The following is a 17,277-nucleotide window of genomic DNA, read 5'->3' on the forward strand; positions in this document are numbered from 1 at the left end:
GGCCACCAAGGAAATAGTTACGGATTTTGATGCCCCGGGGATGGACGCAAGGTTAGCGCATCTCCTGGAAGCCAAGCGCTCTCTCCTCGAGAGATGGAAGACACAAAGACTCAATCGCAGGCTACGGAAAAAGATCGCGGAGCTCAATAAACTCATTGAGGAGCACTGCTCCGAACTTAATAAACAGCAATGGAGAGACGCCTGCTCGGCAGCGGATGGAAAAATGCGCGAAGGAGGCAAATGGACCCTCTTTAAACATCTCTTAGACGATGGGCAATCGAAATGTAATCAGAGACTAGTCATAGACCGATTAATTAATAAGGAAAAAATGGAAGGCATCTCAGAGGCCTCCATATTTCGGAAACTAGCGAACAAATACCTCCCAATTGGCCAAAGCCCAGGTTCTCCCCTCCCTCAGTATGAGGGCGCGCCTGCCCCAGAGCTGGACGTCCCCTTCTCGGAAGCTGAGATCAGGGAAGTGCTGCACAATTTAAACGGGAGGTCTGCCCCAGGCCCCGACGGAGTTACAAACCGGCTCTTAAGAAATTTGGACGACAAAGCAATTCAAGCTTTAGTGAAGGAGATAAATGAGGTATGGGAGGAGGGCGTTGTACCAGAGAGTTGGAAGAAGGCCACAGTGGTCTTAATCCCCAAGCCAGGTAAATCACCCAGCTTGGAGAACCTCCGTCCTATCTCCCTTACTTCTTGCATTAGCAAAGTAGCGGAACATGCAGTGCATAACAGGATATCGAGACATATTGAGCGCAACGAACTATTCCCGTACAATATGGTTGGTTTCAGGCCCTTGCTTTCAACGCAGGATGTCATGCTCCTGCTCAAAACACAGATAATCCACTCTCAAAGCAAAGATGTAAAAGGGGTCCTCGCACTGGATCTATCCAAGGCATTCGATACAATTGTACATGACTATATCCTTCACGAGATATCGGCCTTGAACTTAGGAGTTAAATTCTTCTCCTTCGTTGCATCCTTCCTCGAGAGCAGGACGGCGGCGATAAAGTTGAGGCAATCAGTCTCGGAATATTTCACACTCGGAAACAGGGGTACTCCCCAAGGGGCAGTTATCTCACCCCTTCTGTTTAATATAGCAATGCGCAAGTTGTCGGAAAGCCTTGCAGCAATTCCTTACGTAGGTCATGCATTATATGCTGACGATATTACAATCTGGTGTCCTGGAGGATCGGAGGCTACGGTCGAACAAGCTCTACAGGAGGCTCTGGATGTTACAGAGTCTTTCTTGAAAGGTACGGGACTGGCACTCTCGCCTGGAAAGTCGGAGCTCCTGCTGTACAGACAGGCTAGACGAGGTGCTAGGGGACTCACCCCACTCGATCAGGTGCCCATTAGCGTTCGTACCAGAGATGGGCACACCATCCCGAGAGTCGACTCTATCAAAATACTAGGGCTTTCAATAAACTCAAAGGGATGCAACGCTAAGACTATAGCCCAACTCACCACGAAAACTGAAAACATTATTAGATTAATTATGAGAGTGTCCAACAAGAAAGGTGGCATAGGCGAGGATATACTCCTTAGGGCTCACCATGCTTTCCTCATCAGCCATGTCATTTACATAGTCGCGGCCCTCAATTGGACGAAAACAGAAATGGATAAATTAGACACGCTTATGCGCAAAAGTATCAAAAGGGTGATCGGCGTGCCAATCACGGCTAGCACAGAGAAACTCATGACATTGGGAGTACACAACACAACTTCGGAATTAATAGACGCACAAAGATCAGCACAAATTATTAGATTATCAAACTCCAAAGCAGGCAGAAAACTTCTGGATGCGGCAGGCCTCCGTCCTAGCTTCAACCAGGGAAATATCACGCAACTTGATATTCAGACAAGGAACTCCTTTATTGTAGATCCTTTTCCAAGAAATGTCCACCCCCAACACAATAAAGGTCGAAGGTTAGCGAGGGCTAGAACTTTCCTAAAGAACATATCCGGAACGGAGACCTTTGTTGACGCGGCGCGACACGCCAGTGCCAACAGGTTCTCCGTAGCCGTAGTCGATGACAGGGGAGAACTCCTCTCGGCAGCCTCGCTGAAAACCTCCTCGGTCGATGTTGCAGAACAGGCTGCTATAGCTCTCGGATTACTGGACTCAAAACGCACTACGGTGTACACGGACTCCCGAGCAGCTGTTAGAGCGTTCGCATCGGGATTGATAGCCAAAGAAGCAGCCAGGATTCTAAACGGCAAACACCCCTCTGACATTGTTCACCACATAGTCTGGTTCCCAGCTCACATGGGACCAGACGTATTACCGGGTCACCTGAACCCCAATGAGATAGCCCACGACCGTGCGCGAGGTTTTGTATGCCGCGACGGGATGGTGTCTCGGGAGAGTTCGGGAGAGCTCGTCCACAGTGATCCACTGGTTACTTTTCATGAAATCACCTCTCATTACAGAGGGAATAGGCAGAGTTTTCCTTTCCCCCATCATAAACTCAACAGGCCACAAGCTAGCACGCTTCGCATGCTCCAGACAGGGTCCTACCCCTCTAGGGGCTTTTTGAACATCCTCCACCCGGACATCGATCCACTCTGCCCAGATTGTGGCACTGAATTTAGCTCATTGAATCACATGCTCTGGCAGTGCCCTGTGTTACAGGATTTTAATACAGAAGAAGACTGGACGAAGGCCATCACAGACCCGAGGCAGGACGTCCAGCTCCTGGCTGTCCAGAGGGCCCGTGAACGAGCGGAGAGGCATGGCCTCTCTGTTCCGACATGGGGCTAGCCAACGGCTAGGTAGGGACCTGCAGGCCCCCGCTTAGCTCCTCAGGACCCCAATAAAGTCGTTTGCTGCTGCTGCTGCTGTTTATCACACGCTATAGCACTAAGAGCTTTGTGTGCATCGAAGATGCTGTCAGTTCACGTTATGTGTATGATTTTATGCCGTTAGTTTATTTATTGTTTCATTAGCCACCAACACAGGTGTGCGCGCAGCCACAGGTTAACATGCAGTGAAGCTCGACGTATGCGCGCGCACACACACACACACACACACACACACACACACACACACACACACACACACACACACACACACATATATATATATATACATATATATATATATATATATATATATATATATATATATATATATATATATATATATATATATATATATATATATATATATTTCACGAATTTGTACTGCTTAATAGTGCCAGACGCGTTACCGTAGTGGGCTTACCTAAGCAGGTTTTGCATTAAAAACTATATTATCCTGTACAATACACTTATGCCTGCACGGAAACGTGTGCTGCAGTTCTACAATTTAATACGCTTGAAATTTACAAGCCGCTGTTATGTATGAATGATTCCATCGCACGGCTAACCAAGTGCCCGTAATGTTTTCTTTTTTTTAGCGATACCTGACGTATTCTGAAATTGGGACTCTTATTTCATAGATACGCAATGAGCCTTTGTTAGTGTCGTCTCAGTTACTCCAGTTGGGTGTAACTAGTAATTGCAGTAGGTCGCAAATCGACCAATCTAGCCCAACCACACGCTTTGTCTTCGTAGGTCATTTAGCGTTTATCCGAATAAACATGCATCGTACGGCGTCGACCACCGTTGCCATACGATGTCGCATCGGTGCACACGAATGGGGAAGAATCTTAGAGTAGAAAATCAGAATGTCAGCATTACGTACACATCATTAGCACTTCTTAGTTGTGTGGCTCTTCGATTTTCGCGTTGTCGCAGGCCTCTTCTTTCGTCTCAGTGACCTCCTCCTGTCTCATTAGCGGCAGCACACGCGATGGCGTGTGCTTCTGTCAATGAAAGAGGAGCGTTTTGTCCTACGATGCAAATCTCTCTTTTCTTCGAAGCACCAGTGGATGGTGTTGCTCTGCGCGCATCAGGGCTGGCGGAAACCTCCGAAGAGAGACGAGCAGCAGCTTCAACATTCGCGTTACGTGCTCACAACCGTCCTGCGAGTCTTTTTTTAAAGGTCTATAACTTCAGCATACATCTGGTTCGCTCACTGCCATTGAAACGTAATGTATAGCCGCCGCTATAGTGTACCACGTGCATATTATTGCTAACGTCATGTAAATTTTTTGTCTTTGATATGATCCAAACGCGTTATCAGGCACGTTCTGTCACTTTATAGCACGGAGAAAAGTCTATGTTAGGCAAAATAAGCTTTTTCGTTGCACATACCTACACAGTGCAGGTATAAACACGCATAAACTGTGTGTCACTGCAGTCAGCGATATTGAGGCATAAATAAGAAAAAAAATATGTGTTTTCAGTGCGCGCAACTGGAGGCAACCGTTCCTGAAACAAAAACGAATACAGAATTTTAAGTTAACGTTTAAGCTTGAATGCCAAAAAAGGCAACCGGGAAAGCCACGTAGAGTATCTAAACACGTGAGCCAATGCTTGATTCAGAAAATGACCGAAACAGATGAATGTTTCGCCTGCTTAATACAGTACTAAGTGCACCAAATCCAGTCTAGCGAGGTCATAAAGACCACAAGTATGCCGTAAGGTATCGACGACAAATTGTGAGCGATTACGCCAAGAACTAAACGTTTTGTCGAAAAAATAAGGAAAACACTTGCACTGAGGTTTTTAGACGGGAGGATCTGAATATTACCGAAAGGACCTCGTGTGGCCGTTATGGACAATTGCAGAAAAAAAAAAGCTAAGAATAGCGCTGACCGGGTTGCTGGGTTCCCGCCACACGCTTCCATAGATGCTGAGCATATGCTATAAACTAGTTCATCCTTCCCTCATCTGCGCAGACAGGCATGAATTCAGGGCGCAATAAATTACAAACTCCCGCATAGCTGGCCAGAATTCAAGTGCGTAGTTCTACCCCGCTGCCTCGTATATTTTGCGGTCATGCGCACTACGTCACTGCATTTAGCGAAGAACAAACGCATTCACGATCGCACTCCTTTAAAACGCCACACATCCAATGCGCACTCAGTTCAGGCTGTCGCTGCTTTGCCCTGCCTCAAAGGAGATAAGCGAGCGGACAGTAAGGCAATAAATCTTCCCCAGCAAGAGCAGCTCCCCAGTGACCCACGCTGTACAGTTACCGCTTGCAAACTCGCACGGCCTTCCCTGAATAGCTTCTACATGCAATGTGGGCGGTGTGCGTGTTCTTTAATTTCATCCATGTACCTTGAATAGCAATGCAGAGGAGGGGTTGTCTATGCTTAAGCAACAAATATTTGACGGGAGTTTCCAGCAATAGACTTGCGCTGAAGCAAAATAAAAACAAGGCTCATAAATTCAATGATAGAGTTCTGGATGCGGAATCATAAAGTAGGTTACAAGAAATAAGTGGTATGGCTGCAAACATAATCAGCGTTCACTTCCCCGCTAAGAGCAGTTAACTGAAACTCCGTTATTACGCAAGCCCAAGCGGCCTGTGGAGTTGGTGTCATACGATCCACTCAACTTGAAAGTTGTTCCTCTAAACAAAGGAATACGAATAGGGGTCGCCCAGTTGCTATTCGTGATCATGAATGCTCAGACAGAGCTCGCACTCCTAACTCGAGTTTATCGCATTAATACCTCATTGCATGGCGACTAGTAGAGTGGAGTGTATGAGCACGACTCCCTGTTGCCGTATTATTGATGGACGATTTTCGACCGTTGATGGATCGCTGGGATTTTGTAGTCCCGAAGCAACACTGGTGGTATGAGTGACGCCAAAGCCGAGGACACCGTAATAATTTTGGCCAGCTGAAATTAAATCAGTCAAACAGTCAAAAACTTTATTAGCCAACAGGATACCTTGCAACAAGACTAAAGAACACGATAGCCAAGAGGCTATTAACATGGTTTAAAGTGTGCCCAAACAACAATACACTAGCTTCTCTCCCCTCGGAATGCAGCCGCTGCAGACTCGAAGCGAACCCACGACTTTGTATTGAGCAGCAAAACGTCATTCAAAACGGCGAGTAGCATTTTATTTCGATAGTAATTACTACTACACTTGAAGCGCAGGCACCGCCATGCCGTCAAGCTATCGACGTAGCGAGCCTTCTTGCGTACGCCAACGCCAATGCTTGAGGTTGAGTGTAATGGCACGTGTACTTCTTTATCTTTATTGGGCGACCACGTTTCACCAACTAACAAATGTTTTCGCACAGCGCAGGTCGCTGCTGCATGTATAGGAGGTTTCTGGAATGTTATCGATGGTTTCATCCACTGTCTGTGACCGAACGATGTGTAACCTGGTTGCATGCATGCGCGACGCCAATAAAGTAGAACTTTGTGGAAGACACGCGGGTCCCAGCGATTACTCTGGAACGTTCGACGACTGATGTATAAAAGCTGACGCGCTTGACTCGCTGATCAGATTTCGACGACCGCCGATTGTGTTCGCTGCTATTGCTTTCTTTTGAATGTATCTTGCTTGTGTGGGCACAAGTTCCCGGCCTTCCCTATGCTTCTCTTGTGCATCGTATGCATTTCGACACGGCACCACTGCACTACTGGACTAGGGCAAGGTGAGAAATTGTGTTTGACAGTGTGCGGCGCATTTTAAGCACATTTAGGTTTAGTTCGAGTGGCGCAGTTAGCGAAAAACAGCTCTGCCGTCCAGGCGCAGTTAATTTGAGTTAATGCCTCGTCCTGGGAGATGTTTGCGACGCTTTCTATGAGCCCCAACATTACTGTAACTTATTTCGCTAGTTCTTGGGCATGCTTGCCGCGCCCGGCTTATTGACGCAGTAAGCGAAAACCGGCTCGGTCGTGTGACGCATTTGCGCGTGTAGTACATGCGTGTACTACGTCGTAGCGCCTAAAACAGACAAGTTTTCGCGCATTCTGTGGCCCCCAACATTATTGTAACTAACGTCGTTATATTTGGGGTAGTTTAGAAGCACGGTTGCCGCACCCGGCTTATTGACGCAGTTAGCGAAAAGCAGCTCGGCTGTGTGCCGCAGTTAGTTTCGCGTGTACTACATCCTACTGGTAGAAGTTCGTGACGCATTCCCTAACCCGAAAAAGTATTGTAATCTATTTGGTAACTTTTTGGGATAGCTTAAGGCTTGCTCGCCACGCCTGGGGTTGTGAAGCTGTTAGCAAAAAGGCAAGCCGGCCATAGTGAGTTAGTTTTGCGTGTACTAAATTCTAGTGGGACAAGTTTGTGACGCATTTTATAGCCCTGCAACAACATATACCTTATTTCGGTACTAATGCTTCTCGAAAACGCGACGAGTGATTGCCGAGAGTGATAACACGGGATTGTTGCATGCACCAGCAGGACGCGTAAAAGATAACACGGAGGAGCTCAAGAACATGATATTTATGTATTCTGAGCGACTGAAAACAGGCTTTGCATCCACGAGTCTGACTTGAGTGCGATTAGAAGGCATTCTGCGAGCGTGTAACATGGTCTGGCTGAGCCTGTGTTGTAGCCACCTTTGTGTACTTGGCGTACCATCGTGTCGACTGAGGCCAAGTTGTCTTGGAAACGAGCAGTCACCCGTGTATTTGTGCACTTAAAGTGCAGGAAATAATGCCCGGGAAAGGAGAGGTGCTTGAATATCGGATGTTCAGATTTTATGGCATTGTTTGGGAGGAGTCTTTGCTGCGAAATGTACGTAAAAGTGAATTTATCTGTAATGCCGCTCATTCACCACTTACGCACGTTTCGCCTCTACACGCAATACTCCTGTTAGGTCAATATACGGAAATGATACATGCTTGTAATTTACTTTCTTTCAGCTGATGGCAACATTTCAGCATCGTACGGCAACGACTGCTGCTTACCTGGTGCCACAACTTTGGATGAATGCAGAAGAAGCCCGGAACGAGCATTTATATAGAGCAAAATAAACATTTCATCATTTCAGAAGACGTCTTTCGTTTTCTTTATGAAATTTCACCTGACAGATTCGGCGCAGTCTTGTAAAGGTCAATCGCAATCATTTATACTTAATAATGAAACGATTCCACGCCAAGGCCCCGCGAGGTTCAGCAGAAGCGGAAAAAAAAAAAATGAATGCCGCGCCGAGCAGCGGAGCCGGCGCAACGTGTACCAACTGGTGTTCAAAACGCGCGCGCCCAAAACCGAAACCGGAAGAAGTCAACAACATCCGCTTGGTGTGCTACAGTCAATTCGGCCGCTGGTCTATGGGAGTGTCCGCTCTTGTTGAAATTTCTTTCTCTATGCTTGCACGGCCAGCGCGTGCAGCGTTATAAACCCTCCATATACTCGAGAGATGCGCAGTGTGTTTGGCTGCGAAAAAAATTGGAGGGCACTTAAACTTCGCCTTTAGTTGAAGGCGATAGCATTCAGCGATCCCGGACGGCTTCTTACGCTTCCCGCAAGTGTAGCTTATGTAACGGAAATGTTTACCTGGCTGGCGGCGAGCGCTGTGCATGAAAACGAGCTTTCTGGTAGAAAAGCGCGGCCTCGTGCGTGGGCCGATCTTCTGTAGTTGTTCTGCACTTTTAATATTTCAGTACGAGAAGATTTAACATTAGAGGTTTGCGCTGTCGGTGTTTTGTTTCGTGACACTTGTTTGTGGGCTGTGATTCTCAAGATTCCGAGGAAATTACTTTGTAAAGAATGTAAGAGAAGGTATGAACAACTTTATTGATAGAATGGTCTGGCAACATAGCCCGCATATATCGCATGTCATATAGCAAGGCGTGGCATATACATATACCTAAGTATGCACGGCAATTTTCGCTCACGTACAACTCCGCCGACGCCGGATTTTCTGCGACACGGGGCCCTTAACGCTATTGGGGGCGAGATAGAACGGAGTCGCCGCCTGGCGGACACTGGCTGCATAATAATAATGCTGCATTAACACACTACCAACACGGCTTTTGGGAAGTGTATTTAACAATAACCGAACTAACGACGGTAGTTCACTCGTTCGCTTTATGTCTTGATTGTAGCGACCAAACAGACGTAATATTTCTTGGTTTTAATAAGGCCTTTGACAAGGCCCCGCATGATAAACTAATTTTAAGGCTTACAATCTTTGCAATCCCTGGAATCTTTATCAACCGGATTTCCGCATACCTGGCTAACAGTCAGCAACCCACTGGCATTGGAGGACCACTTTCCGAGAGTCTGCCAGCCATGTCAGGGGTGTCACAGGTTAGTCTCCCGCTAGATCACGCACCCTCCGCTTCGCCGATGGAGGAACGCCCATCGTGCTTGGTATCTCTGCCTCTCGCATTGGCATCGCGGGGCGCCTAACGACTGTTTTGTTTGCCGTTTTGGAACAATGCCCGTACGATGTTATACTCGGCTTAGACTTTTTTATCGTCCCATTCAGCCCGGCTTGATTGCGCATCTAGTTTCTTTCAGCTTGAACTGCCCCACGGCTGCTATGGTCCACCAGTCCCACAACCACGGTTATGCTCTCCCGAGGACATCCGCCTGTCGCCTCAAACCACTACGTACGTCACTCTACTGTTGTTGCCATCTGTTCCTGGCGGTGTCTATATACTATGTCCTACCGCTGGCGTACTGCGTGAAACAAATTTAGCCGTTCCTCATACCACGCTCACTAAGGCAATCAGACTTCGCTCACTCTCCTTAATTTTACCTGCTCGACTCTAATTCGTCCCAGAGGCTTGTCTTTGGGCGACATCTCGCTTGCGAACGATTGGGAGATATCAGCACTTGACTCCAAAATTCCGTCGCCCTCTGCAGGAACCTCCGATTCATTGACTTTCACAGACGAACTTAGCAAGATGATTGCACCTGACATTCTTCCAGCACAAGTTGCTGACCTCCGCCGTCTCTTGGAAACTTACCGCAACATTTTTGACCTGGACGGCCACCCTTTAGCCCAAACATCAATGGTCACCCATCGTATTTACACCGGAGACGCCAACCCGATACGCCGCCGGCTGTACCATGTTTCAAATGCTGAACGGCAACTGATACAAAAAGACGTCGATAAGATTTTGACTAAGGGCTTATCAAGCTGGTAGTTAACAGAAGGGGAGGCCTGAGGGAAGAGAATCTGATAAGGCTAGTCCACGCTTAGTCATTGCCATTGTACGATATGTCATTTCACGTACGTAGCGGCCATGCACGTCTGGAAGAGAGCCGATCGAGAAAAGCTAAATGCTATGATAAGGAGGGGGATCAAGAGCGTGCTTGGACTACCAAACTACACACGCACTGACCGACTCCTGCAGTGGGGTATTCATAATACCCTGGAGGAAATTGCAAAAGCACAAGAAAGGGCACATATTCTCAGACTCTCCGGCACCAGGGCGGGCAGACGACTCCTAACAGAGATGGGTGACCCCCCCCCCCCCCGGCCACTGTCGAAGACGCCTACCAGGGCCTTCCGAAAGAGCAGACAGACAGCATCATCATATCCCCCGCCCCGCGCAATATGCATCCCCAGCGCAACGTAGAAAGAAGGAAGGCCAGGGCCGTGGCACTCCTACGCCGCGCGACAGAACTCCCTGTTCACCTCACTTATAGTTGGCACCGAGACGGTGCCTTTACAGGCGGGGGTTATGTTACGGCGAAACCAAGAGTGGCACCAGTGAGAAGAAGACGATTTGACGTGTAGATGTACAATCAGTCTCGACGGCCATCTTGCTTATGCCTCGTTGTCGCTCTTGTAAATATTGTAAATGCATCCTTATATTTGTGACTTCTGCAATGTGTAATGAAGCAGACGCGCCCCTGTGTATGTGCCGTTTGAAGAGGAAGACGAAAGGCCATGCCGTGATCGCGAGCGAGCCCTGTGCTACGGACAGCCCTTGCAGTGCCTTGATTTACCTAACGTTCCACAACTTAGTGAATGACAATAAGCCTCGTCGCATTTGGTGGAGGTTTCTGAGATCCTTCGCCTCGTCACGGAGCTCTGTACTCGAACCCTGCCAACAAGGCCGCCCTGCGGTATGTCTGATCCCGCCACCACCTTGCCTGCACCACCGGCTGCCACTGTCATCTGCGCCGGCGTCCCTCGTCAACCCGACCCACCCATCTTCAGTGGGACCGCCGAACATGACGTGGAAGACTGGCTGTCATCGTACGAACGTGTAAGTGCCCATAACAAATGGGATGACCAGTGTAAGCTGACCCACGTGCCTTTCTACCTAGCCGACGTAGCCAAACATTGGTTCTTCAACCACGAATCAGACTTTACAAGCTGGTCCGCGTTTAAAACTCTGTTTGCTGAAGTGTTTGATCGCCCAGCTGTGCATAAGCTACGCGCTGAACAGCGTCTACGCCAGCGCGCACAGCAGCCAGCAGAGACACTCCCCAACTACATCGAGGATGTTCTCGATTTGTGCAAGCGGGTAAATCCCAGCTTGTCAGAGGATGACAAGATCAAACAAATCGTCAAGGGCATCGAGGATAGCGTATTCGAGATGTTGCTGGCCAAAAGCCCAGCTAGCGTATCCGTCCTCATTAACCTCTGCCAGAGCTTTGACGAGCTGCGCCGCCAACGTTCCATCGAGAACCAGAACATTCAGCACGCCGATTCCGTCTCGAGCATCGCTGTTTCTACCGAAATAACCAACTCGACCCTCTCGCAGCATATCAAAGACTTTATTCGTGAAGAGGTGGCCAGGCAGCTCTCGCTGCTGCCTCACAGCGACGCATCTACGGCAGCTTTGCCTCCAACGCTGCAGCAAGCTATCCGAACTCATATATCTGAAGCGCTTCCTGCAGCTCCTGCTGTCTGCACGGCCACCTGCGCAGAGAGCTTCCTTTTCATCGCCCATGCATCCGGCTTCATTTCCAGTTGCCCGACCGTCACGACAGTTTTTTCGTCCCACCGAGACGTGGCGCACTCAAGACAACCGGCCTATCTGCTTCTCCTGCGGCATTGCTGGCCATGTGGCGCGCTTTTGTCGCCGCCGCGCCCCAACTACGCGTGCCACCTTTGACACGCCCAGCTACGTGCCACAATACGCCGCCACGCCTCCCTTTTCCCCATGACGTCTTGACACTGATCTGCGGTCGGAAACTCGGCGTTCCCCTTCCCCTCGTCGGCGTTCGATTTTGCCCCTGCGTCGTCGAGCTCCCACTGGAGAAGGAAACTGACTGGTGCAGTTCCCGAGGCAAGAACTGCAAATACATCGATGTTCTCAAGACCTCAATCTTCGCCGCAATATGTTATTACTGTTTTTGTTGAGGGAGTACCCGCAGTGGCGCTAGTCGATACCGGAGCAGCATTTTCCGTCATTCACGAGAGTCTTTGCCGCAAGCTAGGAAAAGTTACTACAGCTCGCTCTGGCCTGGTGTTCGTCACTGCCAGCGCGCCGCGAATTTACCCTTCAGCTGAATAATCGAGTGTTTCGTGCTACCATCGTGCTCTCACGACCTCATCCTTAGTTCGGATTTCCTGTCACGTCATCATGCTGTCATTGACTGTTCGCGTGGAGAAGTGTCGCTTTTACCACTATGTGAATCACTGCCGACCAGCTCTCCTCACTTTACAGACAAACTCACTGTTGATGCCGACACAACCATACCTCCTGAGTCGTCGATGGCTGCTGTCTTGTCGCCTGACGCCGCATCTGACGCCACTGTAGTGTTCACGCCGTCCAATGTGTTCGCTCAACGCAAGAGCATTGTTCTTCCGTTTGCCGTGCTTACTGTAACATCTGGGTCAACTGTGATGCTGGTCGCTAACTACTACCAGTACCCGATCAGCCTACTGCGTGGAGAGACCGTAGGATACTTCCAGGTGGTCGACTACGTCGGCAACCTCGATGCTCCTACCGACTCCCTCCGTCACCTTGACGTCATCGCTTCGCTCTCCGGCTCATCACCTTTAGTAGGTTTTGACAAAGCCATTGACCCTGCTTTTTTCCCATCTCGTCACCGCCAACTTCTCGCTCTCCTTCACAAGTTTGTCTCTTCTTTCGACGGTCATCAGACGTCACTGGGCCGTGCCACCGGTGTTTCTTACACCATCGACACCGGTTCCCATTCCCCCTTGCGACAGCGCCCGTATCGTGTCTCCGCCGAAGAGCGCCGAATCATCACGGAGCAAGTGGACGACATTCTCAAACGTAGAGTCATCCGTCCCTCTCAACGTCCTTGGTCTTCACCTGTTGTATTGGTGAGAAAAAAAAAAGATGGCTCCATTCGCTTTTGTGTCGACTACAGAAGCCTAAACAAGATAATGAGAAAAGACGTTTATCCACTGCCTCGAATCGATGACGTTGTCGACTGTTTACGAGGCGCAGAATACTTCAGTTCCTTGGATCTGCGCTGCGGGTACTGGCAAGTTCCAATGCCCGAGCCTGACCGTCCGAAAACCGCATTCGTTACACCCGATGGCCTCTACGAGTTTAACGTCATTCCCTTCGGGTTGTGCAACGCGCCTGCTACTTCTGAGTACTTTCGAGCCTGCTACCACCATGCCCTTTGTTGGCTTTCTTCCTCGAAAGACCCGTCTGGACGCTTGGGACGTTGGGCGCTTCGCTTGCAAGAGTACGAAATCCGCGTCATGTAACGCTCCGGTCGCAAGCACTCCGACGCTGATGCGCTCTCTCGCTCCCCACTGACGCCTGATTTGGCGTCTTTGTCAGCTTCCTCGTCCACCCTGTCGCCATTCACCATCACTGACACGCTCACAGAGCAGCGCAAGGACCTAACCCTTGCAATGTTACTTCACTACCTTGCTGCTCCATCTGATGTCCCTTCGACACGAGCAATGCGTCGCCAATCAACCCACTTTTCCGTACGGGACAACATTCTATATCGCCGCAACTACATGCCCGACGGGCGCAAATGGTTCCTCACTATACCTCGTCATATGCGCTCTGACGTCTGCGCGTCTTTTCACGCTGATCCCCTAAGCGCTCCTGCCGGCATCCTCAAAACTTACACAAGGTTGTGTCAATGCTATTATTGGAGAGGCATGTACAACTTTGTGCAAAAGTACATTCAGTCTACCCTACCCAGCGTTTCACAGGACTGTTGCAGCCGCTACCGTGACCGTCTCGTCCGTTCGACTGCGTCAGAATCGACCACTACGGCCCGTTTCCGTGCAGCGGGCGTGGAAATCGGTGGATTATTGTCGGCGTAGATCACCTTACTCGCTACACTGAGACTGCAGCTCTGCCAGCAGCAACCGCCCGTGACGTTGGTTCTTTCATCCTTCGCAATTTCTTTCTTCGCCACGGCGCTCCCCGAGAATTACTGTGCGATAGGGGCTGTGTCTTCCTGTCGGAGGGCATCCAGGCCCTCCTCACTGAGTGCAGGATAATTCATCGCAAATCAACCGCGTACCATCCCCAAACCAACGGTCTGACCGAGCGCTTCAGTCGCACACTGGGCGACATGTTGCGGATGTATATTTAAGCCGACCATTCCAACTGGGACACCGTACTCCCCTTTGTTACGTTCGCGTACAACACCGCGACGCAAGCGACTACCGGCTTTTCCCCCTTTTTCGACACCATACTGTCGTACCAGCCTGACGCTACAGAGTATAATCCGCTTTACGAAGTCGCCAACTATGCTGAAGATTGCCGTCAGCTGGCACGTGCCCTGACTAGTGAGACTCAAGAACGTCAAAAGACAAGACGTGACCGTGCTCATCAACTACCGCACAGCTTTGCTCCTGGTTCGCTTGTGTGGCTTTGGATAATAGTCCACATTCCTGGCCTTTCTTCCAAACTCCTGCCGCGTTATCACGGTCCGTACCGTATCATCGAGGCCACTTGACTGGTCAACTACATCGCCGAACCGCTCACAGTGTCACCAGACCTGCGTCGTCGGGGGCGAGAGACAGTACATGTCAACCGCCTGAAACCGTATTACGACCTGCTCATGTTCTCCGCGCCCTGAGTCGCCAGGATGGCTACCCTTCGCTCCCGGGGCATTGTAATGAAGCAGACGTGACCCTGTGTATGTGCCGTCTGAAAAGAAAGACGAAGGGCCGTGCCGTGATCGCGTGCGAGCCCCTTGGTATACGGCCAGCCCTTGCAGTGCCTTGATTTACCTAGCGTTCCACAACTTTGTGAACGGCAATAAACCTCGTCGCAAGTTAACAATATTTCGCCCTTCAACCCTCGCCTAGTCACGTGGTACCACAGCGTCGAGGCTCCGAGCAAGCGTAGCTGCGATGCTTCTCCACAGCGGATCAGGTGGCGTGAGGTCACATCTGCCACACGCGCGCTCTGGCGGCTCAAGATCATGCGTAGCGAGACGTGGCCCAGTTGAGATTTTGCTCTAAATAAGACTGCATGGCGTAAGCAGCGCTGATACGGTGGCGCACACAGGGATACTGACGCGTGAACACGAAAGGAACATTGACTTTGCGCGTGCTTACGTGTCAGTGTGGCCGTGTGTGCCACCTTAGCAGCGCAACCATGCACCACACAGTCATGCCACACCAACCAGCGCCCGCCGAAGAAATTTTGAAAAAGAAGATTCGCAAAGCGAACAACCATCAGTATGAATTATAATTATTTTGGGCAAATATCTTTCTTCTCAAATATTGACGTACACTCTGCATTGACACGCGTGTCCTGTTTCAGAAAGACCCCATAATCCCCAAATATCTTACACGTTTTCTTAACACACAATCTTTTTCATACACAGAGCATACCTCGCAGCTTAAAGCAAATATTTTTGAAGCACTGTAATGCCTTCTTTGCAACCGATACTTGCTCCGAAAGCTTTACGCATACTTCCATTTTCTACTGCTCGGTTCGGTTGTTATTGGGTTGACGCGCAGAGAATGAAACAGGGAGAAGGTCGGCCAGCTGATTTATTTTAGGTGCACAGGTAAAAAATTAAACAGAAGAAAAATGTCATTAAAGACATTCGTGTAGCAACGTTGTGACTATTTAAATGTTTTACTAGATACAGCGTTAAATAGCCTTAGCGTTATTGTAACATATACTTCAGTATTAGTTCATTCACCAGCGGCTCGTGGGAACAAAGTAGTGATCGTATTTGAGAACTCTAGCATGCGTCCCGACAACTACATAGAATAATACAATAGCGCATCTTATTATGATGCCAGCGCTCTGTACTTCACAAATGCGGGAATCAACAAGTGTGCCTTCTGTATAATGAATTATGCATATTGAAAACAAAGCGCGTTGCGGAAACAGCTTGACTACGCTTCTTGAACCGGGATACTGAAACAACTTGTAAAATATGGAATTTGTTTTAATATTTCATTGCTCTGAACTTTGTGCCAGCGATTGTCGTATTACACAGCACTATCTTGCAGGAGTTCAAGAACTTTCACGAGAAAAAGATAGGAATATTCCTTTCCATGCAGACCACTCGTATCTATTTGTGGTTTGCGCTTTCACCAAAAAGCGTTAGAACTCTGAAGGCGATCAAGCAGCTATTCCAGACTGCGAACGTATTTCGGCACAACTGACTTGGTTACGACGGTCAGGTTAGTCTTGAAGTGGTTTTCTAAGAAGATGCATTGAAACAGCAACCACATCAACTAAAATTGCACACTACAACAGAAGGGGCGGTTCCTGTGTTGTGTGGGCAACAAAGAATAAAGCGCCTCAGCTGGAACAGTCAGATGGATTGCCGTCTTCGAAAGTGCAAGCGATGTCTCAGTTTCCACGTTAGAGTACAGAAAAGCCAAGCAAAACGGTTACGTTTTCCATAGCAGAAAACAATTGCGCTGACAAAGGAGGCCGAACGAGAACAAGACCAAGCGTTCTTGAACCAAGCGGTCTTGGTGCCGTGAAGATTTGCTGTAGCCGTCGGCAATCTTCTCACCTACGCACCGGCTGACTCCATCGTTTCAGAGTCGTTTGGCCACCGACAGCGCTCCTTCGATGGGTGTTGTTGGTGCAGGGCAGTAGTAAAGTAGTGCGGGTGAGCTGACGCGGCTTCTTGCACAAAAAAACTACCGCAAACTTCCCTCAAGCCGAAGCTCGTTTTGTCTTACTTCTCAGCACAGATGCTGCGTTTCAGAGTGTAATAATGGGTCAGCCCACCCGGAACAGCATTTGTGCTCACGCGGTAGCGCGCTCTGATGCAACCTCTGCGCTGACCATTCAGAGGTACTCCCCGAACACCTTATGTAAGCAAGGAAAAGGTCGCGAGGGGAGCTAAGTATAGGTGGCTGTTTTTCGAGTGCCTCAGTGCGAGGTCATTACTATTTCAGCGCAAGCAGAGTTCCGTACTAAGATCTTCAAGCGTTACTCAGTTGCTTCAAGCGTTACTGTGGCCATGAGTTACTGTTTCCTGAGCTACGTGGTCACCCCTCCCCTGACCAGTACGACACTGAAAGATGCCTAAAGTGCACTCGGGATTTCCTCTTC

The sequence above is a fragment of the Dermacentor variabilis genome, chromosome 2 (genome assembly GCF_050947875.1).
Source record: "Dermacentor variabilis isolate Ectoservices chromosome 2, ASM5094787v1, whole genome shotgun sequence".
NCBI lineage: Eukaryota > Metazoa > Arthropoda > Arachnida > Ixodida > Ixodidae > Dermacentor > Dermacentor variabilis.